The following is a 19,566-nucleotide window of genomic DNA, read 5'->3' on the forward strand; positions in this document are numbered from 1 at the left end:
TAAAGCTTGAGGCTTAAAGGGAACCTTAGACCATTGGCTACATCTCAGTAAATTCTTTAACGCTGAGGGCAACCAAGAAAGAGCGGCTCGCATGTACATTAATCACCTTACCATCTAAAACAGGAGGACCACATCCAAACTGCTTATAGGGAACGGTCCCCAGCCTGTGCCACTTTCAGACCTGTGGCTAGGAACCAGCTGGATGAGCACTGTTTGTTAAGAGCCAGAGACATGTTACTTTAGCACAACATAGAAGATCACATACCAGTATTCAAATAATAGCACAGGAATACCCTCCAAGAACCAACCACAAATAAAAATGATTATACATATTTAAAACTAATTGGTTATCATTTTACATTACAGATTGAGGTCTTATGGCTGTCACGGCATGACATTTTATTCAGATCTAAAAACTGTGGATTCTTTATCCAATTTTCAGTATTTTTGTGGGATGCATAATCTTGAACTATACCCACCAGTCTAGCATCAAGCCAACAATATTTGGTACAGAGAACAAAAATCAAATTCTACTCATCAAATTCTACTCATCTAATAAATTATACATTCTTCTTTTTACTGTATTGCATTGGAACATATACTTAGTTGCTCATGCTCTCTGACCACAGTATAGGATTCACAACTAGATGGAAATAGTAGAGAAGCACTAATGATAAAGAAACAGCAGAAGCAATACCTAACAATTTCTGGGTATATATTCAAAAAGAAACAGAACAATAGAACCTATTAGTCATTTGAAAAACCTTCTATTATTTTGCCAAGGATGGATAAGAGGTGAATTTTATTTTATTTTTTAACCACTACTTGCTCTATCTGAAAACTGGCAAAATGTTTACATTCTTCCTGACTTCTGGAACTCCACCAGTACACCAGTATATAAACACATCCCATTTTGTGAGCCTTTTTCTATTGGCCACAGAACACAAATTCAAAGCCCGTGTATATCAAATAACCGACGTTTCTCATCCCTGTCCAGAAACAGAGCTATACCACTGTGCTGTCATTCATTAAAAAAAAAAAGACTTTTTAAAACATTCTTATTGTCATTTTACATGGCTTTATCTCAGATGCTTTAGTGGCTGTTATCAACTTTATACACTTCATAACTTCTGAACTTTAGCAATTGCTGTTAGTGTCCCTTTTTCTAGTCGTTATAAATTGCTTTATTTCTAATCTCTGCTTTCACTTCAACACTGAGCCAAAAAAGGTTTTTATTTATTTATTTTTCCTGGCTGTAGCGTCACGGATTTGGGCTATCTCATGTACCTTTATCTCATAAGAACTCTAAATTTTCAGCCAGACTTCTCATGCTCTTACGTCTTTGTTGAGATATCATCACATTCATCCCTTTTGCTGCATATGAAGTTTGCCCCAGGTTTTAGTGGTTTTCCTTACACGATCCTTTCTTAAGAATAAATATCAGGTTTGGAGTTTTTGTTCTGAAGATTTTATTTTTGTCTTCAGGATAACCTGATTAGTATCACTACTTACTTCTACCTATTCCCAGTGCTAGGAGTGCCACCAGCTGAGCATCTGCATCACCCTTCTGCCATCTCAACTACTTTATTTACTACCAAGCCATCATAAAACCTTGCTGATTACCTAAAACCAGACTAACACCTAGTACTACAGGCAAGTTTAGGTGTGGGAATATCCTGTCAATGTCCTACCTTTAAAATAAAACTATCATGCCAATGCCAAGCTTGAATTACTAATGAAAAGTTGACTTTCTGCACCTTTAGTATTTATGAAATATCCAGCAACAATACCTCTAAATTCAAGCTACATGAAAGTCCAAAGTAAAACTGGGTTCTCTGGAGCCCAGGATGTATTACATTTCCAAACAGCTCCAATCTCTCTAAGGAGGATTCTGGTTTTGAGCACCTTTGAGCAGCAGTGTTGTTGGTGGGCGCCCTGAAATCCAGATCAGAATTTTGAATTGTAAGACCTTCAATTTTTCAAATCACTTAGAGGAAAGTGGACAATTATCGATTTTATGAGGCCCTTGGGAAAAGTTCAGAAATTGTGAGGTTATATTTGAAAATTGTTTGCAAACAGAAAAGGTGCCTTAAATTGCCTCTTCAGTTCACAGAAATAATAGGTTTCAGCAGAGTTAAGATGCTAGGAGTTTTAGAAGTGTCACTGGGAAAAAAATAATGGAAAGTGCTCAAAATGTTGGTACATCCTTGTAGCTTAGAGTGCAGTATATGCCTATTGTTACTTCTATGCACTAATTACAGTGAAAGGAAAAGGGCAACAATAAATAAAAACCAGATGGGGAAATGTCATCCAGTTAATCCAACTCTGTATCCTTCTAATTCACAGGAAACATTTTATTTCTGGGTCACAATGGCTAGTGCTAAAGCACATTTTATATGCTGGGAGTTTTTTTACAGCAGAGGGAGTTCTTACATCTTTTCTTGACATTTTCTGACAGTTTTTTTTACCCTATGCACGGTGTAGCATACATACATGCAGAAGAATATAAAACTAGACCAGATTATTTACTTTGCAACTTAAGAAGTATCCAGTTCACAGGGCCTGTTCATGATTCATACAGTTCTTACTATATCTCCTGTGAACACTCTAAGTCAGAGGAACAAAAATATTAACACAATCACATCACTAAAGTCTGCTCAGTACTCACAAGGGGACTGATTCAAAAATGCTCATTAGCCAGGTTTTCTGTAGCCTTCACCTTCTGTCTGTAGGACTTAGCAACCTGAAAAACTTAATGTTATTTTGTTTTGTATGACATCAGCTCAGATTTGTAAATAAAAAACCTTGAAAAACACAATCCAGCCCATTCAGTAGGTATAACACACCCAAACCCAATCATCATTGCTCAAACTCCAAATCTCACAGCTAATTACCAGGAAGAAAAGCAGATGTGACAATGAGTGGGATGATACCTGCAGAAGTACAGCCACCACTTCATCACGTAACACAGAGCATCAGGCTCCTTTCACCTGCTCCTCCACTAATAAATCTGCCTTTTTTTAACACGTTTGAACAAGACTGTCTACCAAATAGACAGGAGAAATGTAGAAGTCCAACCCAGGTTTCATTCCCCACCATGCTACTACTGTTGATTTCCCTGAAAGACAAACAGATTCCCACAAAAACCTGCAGATACATTGAGAAAGGGAAGTCAGGTCCCAGATGCTGCCCTGCAGCCCCTGTAGAACTTGTCTTATCCAGGGCTGGTGGTAATGACTTTTAGGACCATTAGCATTTATGTTTCTCCTGGCACAGTGCTAAGAGCTTCCTGAAGGAGCAAGCCAGAGAAAGGCGTGGGAGGGCAATGTTTGGAAGTCAGGAACTCAACCTAACCAGAATTTCACAGATCAAGTAAACGGGTCTAGTTTAGTTTTGCAACTTGATCTCTGATGATCTCAAACATCTGTTACAAAAATACGATCACCTAAATTGGGGTTGGTTTTTGTTTTCCTTTTTTTTTTTTTAATAAAGTCGTTCATATCACAAATACACATTTTAGCACTGCAAAAGGCATATTAGAATGCAGATGCTAAGTAGAATTTCCAGCAGTTCAAAAGATGCCTCTGTCTGCCAATATATAATTAACCTAACATCGGCATTTTCAATTTAGCAAAACTAGCAGGAGAGATAAGTATTTTGGGTGTCAGAGACACCGTTTTATACGTATACCCAAGGAAAACTACATTCATACACCTAAATCAACATTACTCATCGTAATAGTGACAACAGCTATTTTAGAGCACCATTCTAGAATCTGAGAATTCATGGTCCTTTTGCAAACATTAAGGAGCAGAGGGTAATAAAACACCTGCTGGAGTTAGCAGGGGATGGTAAGAGACTTGCTCAGGACAGACAGCAGCTCTATGCAAGCAGCAAAAGCAGATAACTTTTCACTCATACTCACCAGCATGACTTGCCTTCCTCTAAAAACTGTGCTAATGGGATGTACTGGGAAGAAAGGACACACATTCTGCTAGACTACAGCAAATACTACATTTTCTTTACCTCCCTTCAGAAAAGCAGAAAACAGGCTATACTCTGGGAGTTTTGTAGGGTGTTTTTAATTTTATGCCTTCCTTAGAAGTAGTTAAGATTTACATGATAAAGGACTGAGGTGCCAAGGTTAATGAACTCCAGCCCAGAATTCCTGCTAAGAACTACCAACAAGAGAAATATATTTGAAATTATTTTGAGCATAGTAACTTCTTTATTTCATTTCTCCAAAACATCCCAATTCTTCTCAAGCCTCATAAATTCTGTCCTTGGATCAAGCACAGAAAAACTGCAGATCCACTAGCTTATGATCCAATAAAAATCAACCCCAAAGACCCCTTCCAAAATGACTTGCTCAGTCTCCAAATTCCCTTTTTGATGGCAAGAGTAGATTATATTTAGCTCATGTTCCATTAAAAATTGCCTGTCTTTAAACAAGGTGCTTGGTTTTTTTATTATTATTCTTTCTGTCTTCAGTTATATAAGTCTTCACTGCTGTCTTCACTATGATAACACTCCAACAGTCCAAAAAAATACATTTCAGGTGTTCAACATGAAGGAGGTTGTGTGAGTTTAACCTTCCTTGGGATCCTTGTGAGCTTTTTGTATTTAATACTTGTTTTATCTGAAGCCTGTGGAGGTTCTAAAATATTAGAAGACACACTTTCTGAGAACTACCTTTCTAGTAGCCTGAAGATATAGCCTTGATGTTGGGCAACAAAGTTATTCTCTGTAATCCCCTTGATGTTGTAAATGAAAAAGAGGATGGAGCTAACACCATCTGAACTTTGGGCAAACCATTTGCTGAAAAGCACCATCAAAGAACCAAGCCCGGCCAAAAAAAAAAGGGGGGGGGGGGGGGGACTTTAAAAAAGAAAAAAAGCCAAAGCATACACAAAATGAAATTGGTGCAAATTAACTTCATTGTATTTGGAGACTCATACAAAACAAAACCCACCACAGTCTATAAAGGAAAGTCAGAGAAGACAAGGATTGAAGTTGTAGCTTCACAGTAGCCATCTTTTAACAGCTTTCCTTTTTCAACACTTTAACCTAAAAAAAAAAAAACTTCCCATTGTTATGCCCCTATTCAACCTTCATTCGAAGTCATTCACTATGCATTAATTACCACTTTCTTCAATGCACCGGGAAGCTCCCAAACATGCTCCTGTTTTCAAAGAGGCGCACTTCCATGCCTAAGCTTTTTATATGCAGAGCCTGCTGAATTTTTTTCCTCTGCATACTTTGAGATTCCCCTAAATTTTGCATACTGTAACTGTTCAGAAAGGGGGGAGGGGGCACAAAAAGACAAAAGGCTGATTTCATGCTTCCAGAACAGTTGTTTGCATCTCTTTCATTTTTCTTTCCAGCTGTGAGAGGCAGCAGAAGGTTCTTTAGCAGGTGTCCTGCCTGCCCTATGGTAATTTTTAACTTTCCTTCACTTTCTTTTATGTCTGTTGCATTTGTAGGGACATTTTCTCTCCCCTCGGTGCCTTATTGCTGTTTTTCCTTTTTTTTTTTTTTTTCCTTTAAACAAAATAACTGAATTTCCTATATTATGTCATTCAGCTGTGAACTCAGATTACAAAATTGAACAAGGGAGAAATGTTGAGAAGACCCAATATTTACAATTAAATCTCAGCTGTTTCCTATTAATTCCCCAGACTTTCATCACTACTAATCTGCACAAGTACCACGCAGACACAACTGACAACTTGACAGACAAAACCATCTCTGACACCAAAACTGAGTATCCGTATCCTTAACCTTAAATCAGATAACCTCTCTCCTGCTAGTCAGTGTCCCAGTCTCTACATGTCAGCAGTTGTAAGGACTCCCATGGGCTGCATGTGAGAATTAAACATTCACATAAATCTCTGCAAGGTCACACAAAAAGAAACGATTGACTTAAATGATCAAAAGTGTAATTTTCTATTATAAAGAAAAATCTCTCTTTTCCAAGACAAAATTGATTTTGGTTGCCTCTACTGATTTTGATTTTATTTGCAAAGCCTGTACATGTGACAAAACATCATGTAAATAAAAGAAAAGAAACAGGTGAAATGAAGCATACAACTACAAACCATTTGAAGAAATTCAAACACCTCCATCAGATGGAGATGTTTTCAGATTTTAAAGAAGAAATGCACTAAAAGGCCTACGTATCTTCAGCATACTATGTTCTACTCTTATACTGCAAACATACAAGCAGATAATTTTCGTAAGTTTTATTTTGATTAAAAGCACATTTAATTGTAGATTTATTCTGCATATTTTGCGCTAATATGTATAAACTAAACAACAGATGACTTGAAGTTAAGAAGGACCGTTATTGATTTTATCAAGGTTAAAAGGTCACTGCCATCTCCATAGCTTTATGGTCACGGTAGTTTGAATAATCACATCACAGTGTGAATGCTCCTGTCCTCATCCCTCACAAAAGGCCTCATTCACTGAAAATCATACAGGTGATTTTTAATAGATACTGATGCATTTTAATTATTTTCAGTATTGTGCAAACATGTACTACTGCTTTTGCTGCTACAGTCAGTAGGTACTGTAGGATGGATAAAGCATCTATTTAAATTATTGCGAGGAGAGTAAAACTGAAGATTTTTTCATTTAACTACCTCTCCCTTGAACTTATGCAATAATAAGAGTCTAGCATAGTATAGCTTATCTAAAGCACAATTATTTTAAAGTGTAAGATTCATGGTAAGCCATTCCCATTTAACATTTTTTTTTTTTTAAACAGTCAACCTTTTCAACATTTTAGCTTCTGGATTATTAATTTAAAAATCACACTAAGTTTCCAGTTTAATTATGTGACTTTATACAGTGAGAACCTGCTGCTTAAAAAATATGTATTTCCTACCTTCTTCCTGCAGGGAAAGTTGCATCCATGAAAAAATAAAACAGGAAGCAGGTGGTAAGACAGGTCTGTGAGAAGTTGTCTTTCTGCTTAGGGGAGAAAAAAAAAGCTCCTGTTCAATCTGCACAGTTCAAGTGAAAGGGAGCAACCATGTAAGAAAATATTTATAAAATGGAAATATTTATAACTATTTTATAATTATTACTTTGTAATAGTACCCAAATGGAAAAAAAGTTCATTGTTTCACTTTTTTTTTTTTTAATATATAAAAATAGATAGCTTGATAGATACCTTCCTAAAATTGGTACTTCTTTTTTTTTTTTTTTTTTTTTTTTTTATAAAGCATTTAAATGCATTTTGAAATGTAAAGCTTTGTCCTCCTGCAGAAAAGTGCTGGAGATATTGTTTTTCCTTATCTGGTTTTGCAAGTATGCCTAAAAGTTTTCACGTGATTTTGCTTCCTGTGCTACAAATGCATACCCACATCTAGCACCTGGTTTTAAATTTAGAACTAGCGAAGCAGAGAGGACACATGGCCAATGGTTTCCACTGCCCTCCTGCAGGATCAGACCCACTGGATGAACCCACGTCCCTTCTGCACACAATGCCAGGGACATCATTTCTCCCGAGTGCAGCCGTCTGTGAGCAAATGTGAAAGCTGCAGGGTTAAATCCTTGAAGACAGTTAAATTTACAGGTCACGGCTTGCAAAATCACAATCTAGTTCTGTATCTGCTATCAGACTATGCAAATTATATTTTATAGCAAGCTCCACAGATTTAAAACAACAATGAGAACAGCCTCTTTGTTTCTCGATTACGCAGCCCTCAGCACAATAGCATTCTGGTTCACAGCTAGGATTTCTAGGTGTTCCAGTAACATAAACAAATTGTATTATTTCATAATTCTAGGATGTCTTCCATGTCTAAGGAAATCCCTGTGCTGCTGACTGACACACGGTGGAACACTGCACCAGGGAAGGAGCCTGTCTATAGTCCTGTTCCGTCTAGCTGGTCTCAGCATTAGATATTCTGACCTACATGGATCTTTAGCTTGATATAAAGTGGTCATTTGGACCCAAGAGCTGACTTTGCTGTTCACATATTGTATTTTACAATCTTTCATAATCTGAAGAATGCCACTGCTGCTTGAAGAATGAAAATTACTCGGCATGGGAGAGAAGAAACCCACACCATTACACTGTGGACCACTTCACCTCATTTGTTATATTTTCCCCTAATAGTTCAATCCCAAATAAAATTCTTCAAGGCAGGATAACCATGTACCCTATGTGTACAAGGAACTCTGATATAAGCTGCTGAGTTTCAGGAAGCCATTCAATTTTATCGCAGTGTTTGAAAGGACGTTCTCCTACAGTCACAGCTATCAGAAACCATGGTTTCAACCTTCATGTTAAAAGAGGTTCTAGCTATCCACTTTTCCAGGAAAATCCTAGATAGCTAGATGATCCCACAGACTATAACCAAAGTAAAAAGAAAAGTCCTGAACTGAAACTATATGCTATTTTACGCCAGAGATAGAGTCCCATTGGAAAAATACTTCAGCACATGGATGTGGCAGGCCTGGGGGCAGACGGCTCGCAATTAGCGGGCAGGACCAGAGGATCTCTGGCTGCAGGGTAGACACGTGCCCAGGAGCCAGTGATTGTCCCCAGGTCATATGTTAAAAGCCACCACTGCTTTCCTATGGTTCCATAGCTCCGAACAGCTTCCATATGGGCAAGGCTGAGAGCATGCATGCATCAGAAGGGGCAGAACTGAACATTTAAAGGGATAACAAAGGACAAAAATTCAAAAAAAAAAAAAAAAAAGTGACCTAAGTTACATGGAAACCCAAATTTCCTCTTCTCTCCCATCCACCCCTTTTAACTTCAGTGTTTTCCTGATAGCTTGCATTAGGTCCTGGAGCACTTTCTTACTCAAGCAAATATATGTAACCAGAAAGATTGTATACTATTCAATTTCTTAAACCAAACCAAATAAGAATGCATTCCCATTATAAATACAAAGGGTACATTCAAAAATAAGTGTGTGGAGAACTCTTCTTATGAGAAACAAGGCAATACATGCAGACAAAAGGTCTTCTGGCAGCCTTTCGCTATTATTTCCACTAATGTATACTTAGACAAATTATAGACCACCACAGAACACACTTCAGGCTGCATGGTGCAAGCGCTTTTCATGAAGAGCAACCAAAGGGTCTATTAAAACTGAACATTTAACTAATTTGAAAAATAGATCTATATTTGGTTTATGTTTTGGTACAGAAGGTAAAACAGCTTCTGCTGTTTTCATTACGCTGTTGATCTTAAAGAGAGGGGTAATTAGGGGATGTTGTGAATCTGCTTGTGCATTTGGTTACAAATAATTAAAAAAAAAAAACACAAGTAAATTGAATAATCTGATACCTTACATAGAGCCAGAACAACAGCCCTGTTCTACAGATGTTCTGGACAGCTGTGCCTACAAATCCTCACCCAAGAGTAATGCTGTTGGGTGGTCATGAACAGCCCAAATATTCAACTAGGTGAGTGGCAGTGTCTTAGTGATGACAACAGGATTATTTGTGCTGGTGTTCTTCAGTGCACACAGAGAAAAAAAGTAGTAAGAAACTGCAGTCTAACCATCACCATTTAAAGAGACATTTTGCCCCTCTAGGTACATTGCAGCCATTCTTTCTCTCTGCATTGACAACTGCAATCCTTTTAAGCCAACTGTTTCTAGAGAACCCAAGCTCTAACTTGAGCTTTCAGGCTGCTGCCAGTGTTTTAAGGACACAGGCCATCTTTGAAAAATTGAGAAAAAGTCCATCTTTAAACTATCAAGCCAAATTTATGCACATGAGGATCAAGAAGAGCTTGAAGCTTTCGCTTCAGATACAATATTTGTGGCTTCCACCTGAACCTTAGCAGTCATTTGTCACCCCGGAGGCACCACACAAAAAGGAGCTGGCTCTGGACCTCTGCGTCCCCTGTGCAGCACAAACTACCAGCATCATGACTGGCAATCCCGAGGGGTAGCATTTGTCTATTACTCCCCCTCTAAATTGCTGCTGTTTGCTTTGCTGAAACCTTTTTTAATGCTGTTGTAGCACATGCAGAAGACGATGCAGCCATCTACACACACATAGAGCGACAAGATTCAACACATGCCCATTGCTTGCTGAAGAACTTGCCAAGAATTAAAAGCATTGATGCACACCAGCTGTGTGCATGTATTTACAGATATAAAATCATAAGCCAAGGTCTAAAAAAGTCTGTATATTGCACAAAGACAACAAACACAAGTAAATTTGTTTAATGTGGTGTCATACGTAGTTTGCAGGGCCGGAACCTAAAAGACTTGATCATAGAGCTCTGCTGCTGAACTTCTTCATTTCATTTAAACCCACCAGCACCCACCTGAACTAAAAGTGCCAAAGCTTCAGGGAAGGTAATTTTCAAGGCTGGGGGTTGTAAATCCTTATTTTGTTCCATTAAATCAGCCTCTTAAGCCTCTCCAGCTGAAACTGGAAAGCCTTTGGGGCAGGGACTCCATAGCTATATTTTTAGTGTCCAGCACAAAATGGTGTGGCATTTCTGAGGCACTTTCTTAGGGAGGAAAGAAGGCAAACATGCCGAGTGCTTGCTCATGTTTACAAAACAAGCCATGAACTTCTAACTTCCTTTTAATTTTCCCTGCAAACTCTCTTTATAATCATACTTACAAAACACAAGTGTTTTTTTGTTTTTTAAATAAATTAAATCAAATAGGAATGTTGTAAACCATGACATTTAAACTGTGTGTCCCAACGCCACGCCTGTCTCTTACCCATCTTTTTATGTTGTGCTTATGTTGTGTTGTATCTTCAGTAAGGCTGTGGCCCCATCACCACAGGGTCTCAACTTTCTGATGTATTTCGTATACATCTTTTTTCATATGAAACATGATAGTACGTTATTCCCCTTGTAGGTTTCTTTTTAAAAAAAAAAAATACAGAAAGGGAACAAAGACTAATTCACCCGACCAAAGTTCGTATGACATTTGGTGACAAAGCAGGAATTCAGTCCAAAAATCTGCAATTAACAACCATTCTGTTCCATGTAATTTGTAGTTTTCAGGCTTTATTCCTGCCACAGCCCTTAGATATTTAACTTTCAACGTGTTTACACACTAAATGCACTGACTTTGAAAACCCTATTTTCTTTCTCTATTTAAGTCATTGCATTTTATTTCAGGCTTTCGTATATGAAATATCTGCACTGCACACAAAACATTTTATAAGCTTCAGTGTGGATAGCAGAAAAACTCAGCACATCCAGAGATGTAAATTTGTTATTGTGGTCAATTACACAAGTATTAAGAGAATTGAGAGTAAACACTCATCTTGTGTTAATTGCAACTGATTAAGGAGTAGTAAGCACCAACAAACCCCACGAGCCTGACTGCGTTAATTGTGTGCTTATTTTCACCTGTAACCCATTACTACTTTTCTCATCATTAAAAGAGGAAAATTCCCTGAACAAATGAGACAATTTTCATTCCCTGAATTAGAAGAGACAATAAGGTGAGCATCACATGCCACAAGCATAACCAAATACAACAAGTGCTTTTAAAGAGCATCATTGGAAAACACAATATGAAGCAGCGATCATAGAGAATGGCAACACACACCGAGATCCAAGTGACACATAACCAGTGTCCCCTGTCAAAACTCAGGACCACTTAACTCAGGGCTGTTAATAGCTAATTGTGTTTCACCTCTAGCTCAAAAAGGCAAGTAAAGCCTCTTGTTTTTGAGAAAAAAAAAAAAAAAAAAAAAAAAAAAAAAAAAAGAAAAATTTATCTGAAAAATCTGCACTAAAAAAGACATATATACTATTTGATTCGGTGATACTTCTGTTACTGCTGGGAGTATCGATCTCAATTACGTGTGATCTGCCTACACCATCAATAAAACCAACCTGTTGAGAGAAGTGCCATCTCTTCTTATAGCTGCCTTTATAACTGGATTTAAAATTTAGTTTTTAAGTCCAGCTATGAAAAATATCAAATCTCCTAATGCCAAAAGATACTGTTTCATGTGATAAAGTGTATAATATAGAGTGTAAAATTTTATCCATTTAATCCGATACTGACATGAAGAAATGTTCCCTGGATCACACGTCTTCCAACGCTGAAGATGGAAAACAGATTTTCTCTTGGGATTTTATACAAAAAGTTAATTGTCCATGCTACTAAAAACAGAAAACTCCTTCCTAACATAGGTGTGCATCCCACTACCTTTCTCTGTTGTTCCTTATAACAACTTCCCTTGCTTGATTGTTCTAACCCCCATCATTCCCACAACGTTAACTACTACTTGGAGCACAAACAAGATTCTGCTGTCCTTGGCTTTCTTGAGATGCTTGTTGTGGGATCTGCATGTTGTTAAATCTCAAATTGTCGCACTCCAATTAGGGTTTGGCAGAGAATTTCTTTCAGTCTCTCTGATACCACGTTCTTCCTCTGAAAAGGTGACCACACACCCAATCACATCTTGATCTTCTTCCTAATAAACTAAACAGACTGCATCCTAAGGCTTGGAATATTTCAGTAGCTTTTTTCCCCCCATTCTCTCTCCATTTTTCAAGTCAACAGTACCAGTGGCCATATTTCAGCATCTTCCCCAACACCAAGCATCGTAATACACTTCCGTCAGCTAGCTTGGGCCTGGTAGTCTTCCATATTGTGCTTTCCCATATTACTTGCTGAACCTGTCTCTGTAAAACAGTTTTATCACTTTATTCGTAAGTGATGAAGGAGAAATGCATGCCTCCATTTAGTTCCTTTTTTTTTTTTTTTCTTTATATCTGTTTTGTTTGTTTTGAAACCTCTATATTGAAAAGATTGTTACTTGGCATTCCAACATCATCAAAAGTTCTTTTCATTTGTGAATAATAAGACATTTTCTGTATCCCCTACCATCAACCTCCATTTCTTAGAAGATTTTTGTCCAAATAAGAAATAAGACTGAAATCTATGAATGTGTATTCAATATATATATATATATGTGTGTGTATATATATATATATTTAAATAACTTTCTAAGTTTTTCTCCACACCTTTTTAGTGACTCTCATTTAAAGAAAAAGAAACCTCTTGAGTATTTTCAAGGGTAGTTGCCCTTGAAAGACTTTTTTTCTTTGCAGGTTAGTTGACATGAAGGTTTCTTCACAATCCAATCTGCTTTGTATTGCTTTCAAAACTTGATGACTGGGATTGTCTGTTCAGAAAACCAATTGGTTTACTGAAACAAAAGACTGTAATTTCCACATTTTCCAGTACGGCAGTTTAACTCCTCCTTTGTCTGTTAAGCTCTATGAGCCCAATCAAATTAAATTAAACAACTAGTCAAACCTGCTGTGATATAAAATATAGAAAAGTCATTTTTGCCACCAGTGCTCAGCCCCAGAGACACTTAGCAGAAAAGATAACCAAGCTGACCAGTACGTTAGCCATAAAATCCCTTTTGTTAAGGCTTTGGCTCAGAATCAGGTCATCACTCACCCACCAATGCAACTCTTTCCCCAAAAGTTTCATGTTCTGAGGATAACACACTCAGCACTGCTTTCTTGTCAGTACTTCAGAATCGTAATTATTCACCTATTTCCAGTCTCTGATCCAGAATTCCTCAATTCTGAATCAATTTGCCATATTTTTGTTGTTTCTACAAAACTTGGTATCATGGCCCGAGTCTGAAAATCACAACATAAATAAATCATACCTCAAAGCTTAAAATAAATAAATAAAACAACCTGAGACTCACTTGGCGATCCAAAGACTTGCCTCATTGGCACCCCAACAATTCTCCAAGGACTCAGTCCTGGGCTAATACATCAGTGTTTGTCCTGGAAGGCTATATTTACATTCAAGACAAAACCTATTAACTACAAACAACCATCAAATGAACAGCACAAACAAATTGTGGTTCACCAGGTCTGACAAGCATGGAACCTCACTGCTCCACATACCATTGCCCTGCCAAGGCCATAACTTCTTTGCAACAGCCCAGATAAAGCCACTCAAAAATGTGCCAGGCACTTTTCCTTAATTTTAGAGACAGACATAAAGATCAGAATTGTAAAGTTTTCCAGCTGGAAAGAAAAAGGGAATAGATTTGTCATTAAAACTGCCTTTTTTTTTTTTTTTTTTTTTTTTTTAATCCATTTAGCTGCCCATCTCTACTACTAAAAAAACCCCTAGCACTTTTCAGCCAATAGAATTTTATCAGGTCTGTACATAACCCACTATCACTGCTTCTTGCATCCTTGCAGGAGCCAAAAAAGAACTTGAGAACTACTAACTACAGCTACATAAAATCCCTTTGTCTTCAGTTATTCAAGGTACTCACCTACCGGCTAGCCCAGCAGAGCTGCCACTCTTAGTTTGAGGAAAGGGGCCAAGGCAGAGCTGGCCATTTTCCCTCATAAAGTGAACTTTGCCATTGAACGGAATGTTGTAAACTAAGTAGATATGTAAAGTAGCTCATTGCATGACTTTCATGAAGGCCTAATACACAAAATTTCTTGGTGTTCTTGCTTGCCTCTGAGACAACGCATCTTAAAATCTAGTTCTAGGGGAAGGAGGAGAAAGAGGTAGAAATGTACAGGTCCCAAATCATATCTCCCCCTGCTGAGCCTTGCCTCTGTGCTTCGGTCATCTCCCAAACCATTACTCACTGCTTTTGGGGAAATTCCAGAAGAGCCCGTAAGGTACAGACCATTCCCAGGGGCACGGGGCCAAGGATGCCAAGCACAGGTGGCTGCCTGCTTTGCTACTGCTTATTCTTTATCCAGCGGTTACTGAGGCTTTTGCAAAAAGGTCATCCTTCTTGGGAAACACCATCAAAGAATTATACCTACAAAAGGCCTGTGTAGAGGTATAAACGTTACAATGGGGTAAGAAGTACTCAAAACATGAATTGGATTCAGAGGTTTAAAGGCTATTTCCCCATGGCAATGAAAATGTTTATTTAAATCTCCTTGGAGCTGGAGGCTGACAGTCCCTAGCTATAAGTAAATACGCATGTGTATGTGCACACACATACACAATTATTTTCACATGAATTGTGAATAAGAAAGAATTACTCTCAGCTTTGCGTAATTCCAGCTGTTGGGAGACTATAGTAAATTCATTTTTAGCACAGGTCTTTTATGCAATATGATAATTAACGTTCCCTCATAGGAAGGTGTTCTGCTTTTCACAAATTTATTGTTCTGGAGTGATACTATATATACATAGAACTAAAAGAATGCAAAGGGACTTGAAAGTCTGGATGTATGTAAAGCTGAAGGTACGCCATGAAATGGAGCCAAACTTTAAAATTCATCATCTCGTTCTGTAAAGAAAAGCTACAAACAAAGTCTTGTTTTTTAGTGCATTTTAGATGGCTCTACCAAGGTTACTGCACTAAATCCCTCTTAGCACAACTTTCAAATCCACAAGCTCTTCTCTTGCCAGCTGGTGTGACCCTGGACTGCGCAGAAAGGATCCTGAGCTGGGTCAGCATCTGCAAGGTTGAATGGCCAAGGAAAATTTCAGCTCTTAATACTTTCCTGGTACGGATTCCTGTACCTATCATGTCAGTCACTTAACTCCTCTCAGTTTGAGTCTCTGCTATGAATAATAATACCTACTTAAGTTGATTTGTTCATTAGCATTTCACATTTTTATTTAGCTGAGAGGGAAAGAGGAGGAAAAAGTGGGTGGAAGAGAGTAAAATTAACTCCCCCTTCCCCCAGCCCTAACACTCATCTCCACCCCCAGCAATGCCTGAGAGAGGCACAAATATCCCAGTGCTCACACAAACACACAATGGCTGGGAACCTTGAACAATGTTCCTTTCTGAACAGTGACATCTCTGCACAAGCAGTCAAGCTCCACTTCTCCTGTTGGAAAAAGCTGATATTCCCCTCACACAGTACTCACGTGAAACAAGTCAATTATTTGTGCGAGCCCCACAGAATCATCTCCATAACCCTCTCCAGGACCCTCAGGCCAACCCTTGACACAGGAGCGTAATCGTACAGCACCGGAATCAATTACACTTTTGGAGAGAGGGGTGGAAAAAATGACTTTGCAGACCCACCGCAAATTGCTAAGGCTGTCCTCTGGCTCTCTTACTGCTCGAATCCAGGAAGTGCCTCTCAGCTCAATTTTCAATTATGTTCTCATCACAATTTACAACAGACAGTGTGTAATTTATGGCAATTACCTCTTCTGACGTCCCCCCTTTAAAAATTTCAGATAAAGAGACAGACAAAACCTGAAAGTGAGCCAAGCTCACCTGGCCTGCCTGCTGTACGAAGTTGACATTATGGGGAGAAAAAGGTATGCCTGACAAGGCTGTGAAGGAGATACTTTACAGAGTCATGAATGCATGCTGACAACTAAATCAAGCAGAAGAGGAACATAATTGTTGTGGATGCATTCCTTTATTTGTTAATGCATATATACAATATCATAACAACTGAATATTGTGTAAAGGGGTAATAGGGAACACAGACTGTCATTCTGGGTAAAAGACCTGTGGAAAAAATGACTTTACCACAAAGTCATCCAAGCTGATTTGATTTATACTTACCTCTGCTGCAAGTAAACTCTGGGGTTACCTTTATTTTTTTTATATAATCAAGATAATAATTTTATCATAAAATAATAAAAATTAGTGTAGGGATTTTTCAAAGGACAACTGAATATTTTAAAGAAATACACACAATCATTTTGCTTACTGTCACCTAAATATATGATTTTTTGCAGGTATGGTTAATTTATAGAAAATAGACATTTGGTTGAGTTGTTGCTAGTAGATGGTATTTTTCTCCTATGTTGATACAGTGACTTTAAGCCAAATTTTATTTTTTGTTCTCTTTGATATTTACAGCACGTTAATCTGAAACGTTTACTTCCGTAAAAAATGTACAAGTGTTTCATGGGGTAGGTACTTGAGCAATTGGGTGAGGATAGGCACAGGAAGACCACAACAAAGCACTAAATGGTGTCATCTTTACATTAATAATGACATGTTGTGCTATTCTTCATTCTCCAAGATTTGAAAGTAAAACTGAAAAAAAAAAATCTGTGCGAAGCACAACTAATACAGTTTCTGGAATGAAATCTGGAGCTGGTAATAAATATTTTGACAGCCCTACATTTTCATTACAAAGAATGACTCAAAATTGGGTCAATTTCCTTACAATTTCATTGTTGCTACAGATTTTCCCTTTTCTACAGCATGAAAACTTTCCATTTTTATATTTTCAAAACAAATCTTTTTTTTTTTTAACCTTCTTAAATTTGCTTTGTTTGCTTTAAACACTAAACAAAAAAATTGAAATTGAAAAACATTTTTCCCCTGAAGGTTTCTTCAAGAGTTTTGAAACTAGGAGTTCGGTTCTGAAACTGGGAGTTCTGCTCAAGTGTGCCTCAAGTCAAACGGAAATCTCAAAATTCCCTGGGAAAGAGGGACACCAGGAAAACTGCTCTGCTAAAGTCTGATGGAGTTTTGACATTGACTTCAGCAAAGTAATGATTGTACAAATTTTATATATTTATATCTTTTTTATATGTGGCTTTAAATATAGTTATATTAAAGATCATTTAAGGGACTCTGGATATTACCCATTTAAACTGAAAATTATTTATGCTGCAAGACACCTTTGAATTTGTAGGCAAAACCTTGAACTACAGATGGTGCTGTAGAATTTCTCCCCAGTTTCCCTGGAAGCAAAAAAAAAAAAAAAAAGCCTCAGATATTCACCAAGAGCTACGAGGTCTACTAAGACCGCCTTTCCTAGTGAAAGCTACTTTGTGGTGTTTTCAGAGCTCACACTGTGTAAACATCATCTTCAGTAATCTAACTCATCACTGCCTGCTTACTTTTAACCACTAACAATTTTAGAACACAATGCTTATTAAATGACAAAGCCTGAATCACATATATCTGCAGTAAACTATGAAAGGAGTCAGGCAAGCAAGTGCTTAGAGAAAATGTATATTGTACTGTAGCTCTGACACTTAATAAGAGACAGCTCCTCCCCCAGACTACCCAGAGAGGTCATAGGAGAGTTGGGAATAAAACCAAGGATGCACAAAGGCATTTGTTGAGCCTTCAGTGTCACGCCAGCAGTCCAGCTGAGAACAGAACCTGGATCTCCCAGCTGAGTACCCACTGTCTCCCTTTGAGTTTAGTCTAAGGTGAGTAAAGTGATGGTCCTCATCCCATAGTCACACCAAATACTTCAAAATCTCCCTTCTCCCCTTCCATCTACGACACTGGGAGTGAAAATCTGAATCTTAAAAGCTCACGACTCTTCAAATCAGTCTGTGATCTGAAGAAATAAGCTCACCTCTACTAAAAGATTCAACACAAAGAACAGATCACAGGAACATCTTAATGCATCTGCTTGGAAAACTCTTGAGTAAAGCCAAAATTATTTTACAGAAACCTCACAGATCAGGGTGAACAAAACCGCAGTTTTGCACAGATAGCATTCCATTTGGAAAAGCAAGGAAAATATGGCTACACTGCAACAGAAAGTAAAGGAGTGCATGCCTGTAAAACTAAAGTACTTCCTTAAGCTTGAGGAACAGTAACAAACAAAACAAATAAACAAAAAATCTCATTTTGGCTTAATGGCAACAGCAGCAGGGAGTGTAACACAGCACCAGGGCAGCCAAAAAGACAAGCAGGCCACTCTTGTGTGCCATCACGTGAATCATATGACTGCTTCTAGAAGAGGACTGTTTTATGAAACAGCTACTCTGCTTAGATTGAAAGAGCACTTTAAGAGCAGTGCTAGCTGCGTGCTTCGATAATGATCCAGCACAACAGGATCCAGAGATCTGGACTGAAGCCTTGAGGCATAACATAAATAATCAAGGACAACAATGTATTTTGGATATAAACACATGGGACCTAAGCCACCGCTCACCAAAGTCAGTGGAAAGATCCTGATTGTCTTTGGGCAATTTATGGGAACTAGAGATAAGTATCAGCCCTCATTTGAGCTCTACCTCACCACTTGTCATTTACTGCACAACACATTTTGTCTTCTCACCATTAAATATTGAGTGTGTACTCTACCATACCTTCCCTGTGCACTGCAAGCTGCCAAAATCAGCACCTGCATGATTTATGTTTATATAAAAAAAAAAAAAAAGATAAGATGCAGTAAAAACACTATTTTTTCCACTAAAATAAAGCCATATCACATACGAAGAACAAAGGGTATAAGTTTAATTAATAGGAAGCTTTTTTTCCAAAGGGGCCAACAAGAACTTTGTAACAGTAAATGGAGCAAACTCGGGAAAAGAGGCAGAAGGAACGCTTGGGTGCCTTGCAGCGCCTGGAGCAGCATCTCTCAAAGAAAAGTCATAACTTCAAGTGGAGTCATCAGACCAACAGAAATTAATCTTCCCCCTTTTTAATAATATGATTTCAGTTTGTGTTGCTAGTCTGTATTGAAAACAGTCTCTAAGTGGGATGACAACCAAGATGTTTTAGCAATTGCTGACATGGATATTTTAATCTAATGGGAGGTTAATCTTCAGGTATGTGAGATTTCAGGTCAAATATCCATCACCAAGAGAATTCTAATCTAGATCCTCCAGCTCCAATTTTGTTGCACGTACGTCAATT

General features: G+C 37.9%; 1 long non-coding RNA gene across 5 annotated transcripts in view; it reads right to left on the reverse strand.

Moving 5' to 3' along the window:
• LOC118171684 overlaps nt 1–19,566 on the reverse strand; it is a 329,665-nt gene that overhangs the window by 208,786 nt on the left and 101,313 nt on the right. For all 5 annotated transcript variants that reach the window (XR_004753319.1, XR_004753318.1, XR_004753316.1 and 2 more), the window contains one exon: nt 6,890–6,975. This is a non-coding gene — a long non-coding RNA (uncharacterized LOC118171684). The remainder of the gene's footprint in view (nt 1–6,889; nt 6,976–19,566) is intronic.

The sequence above is a fragment of the Oxyura jamaicensis genome, chromosome 9, assembly GCF_011077185.1.
Source record: "Oxyura jamaicensis isolate SHBP4307 breed ruddy duck chromosome 9, BPBGC_Ojam_1.0, whole genome shotgun sequence".
NCBI classification, from domain to species: domain Eukaryota; kingdom Metazoa; phylum Chordata; class Aves; order Anseriformes; family Anatidae; genus Oxyura; species Oxyura jamaicensis.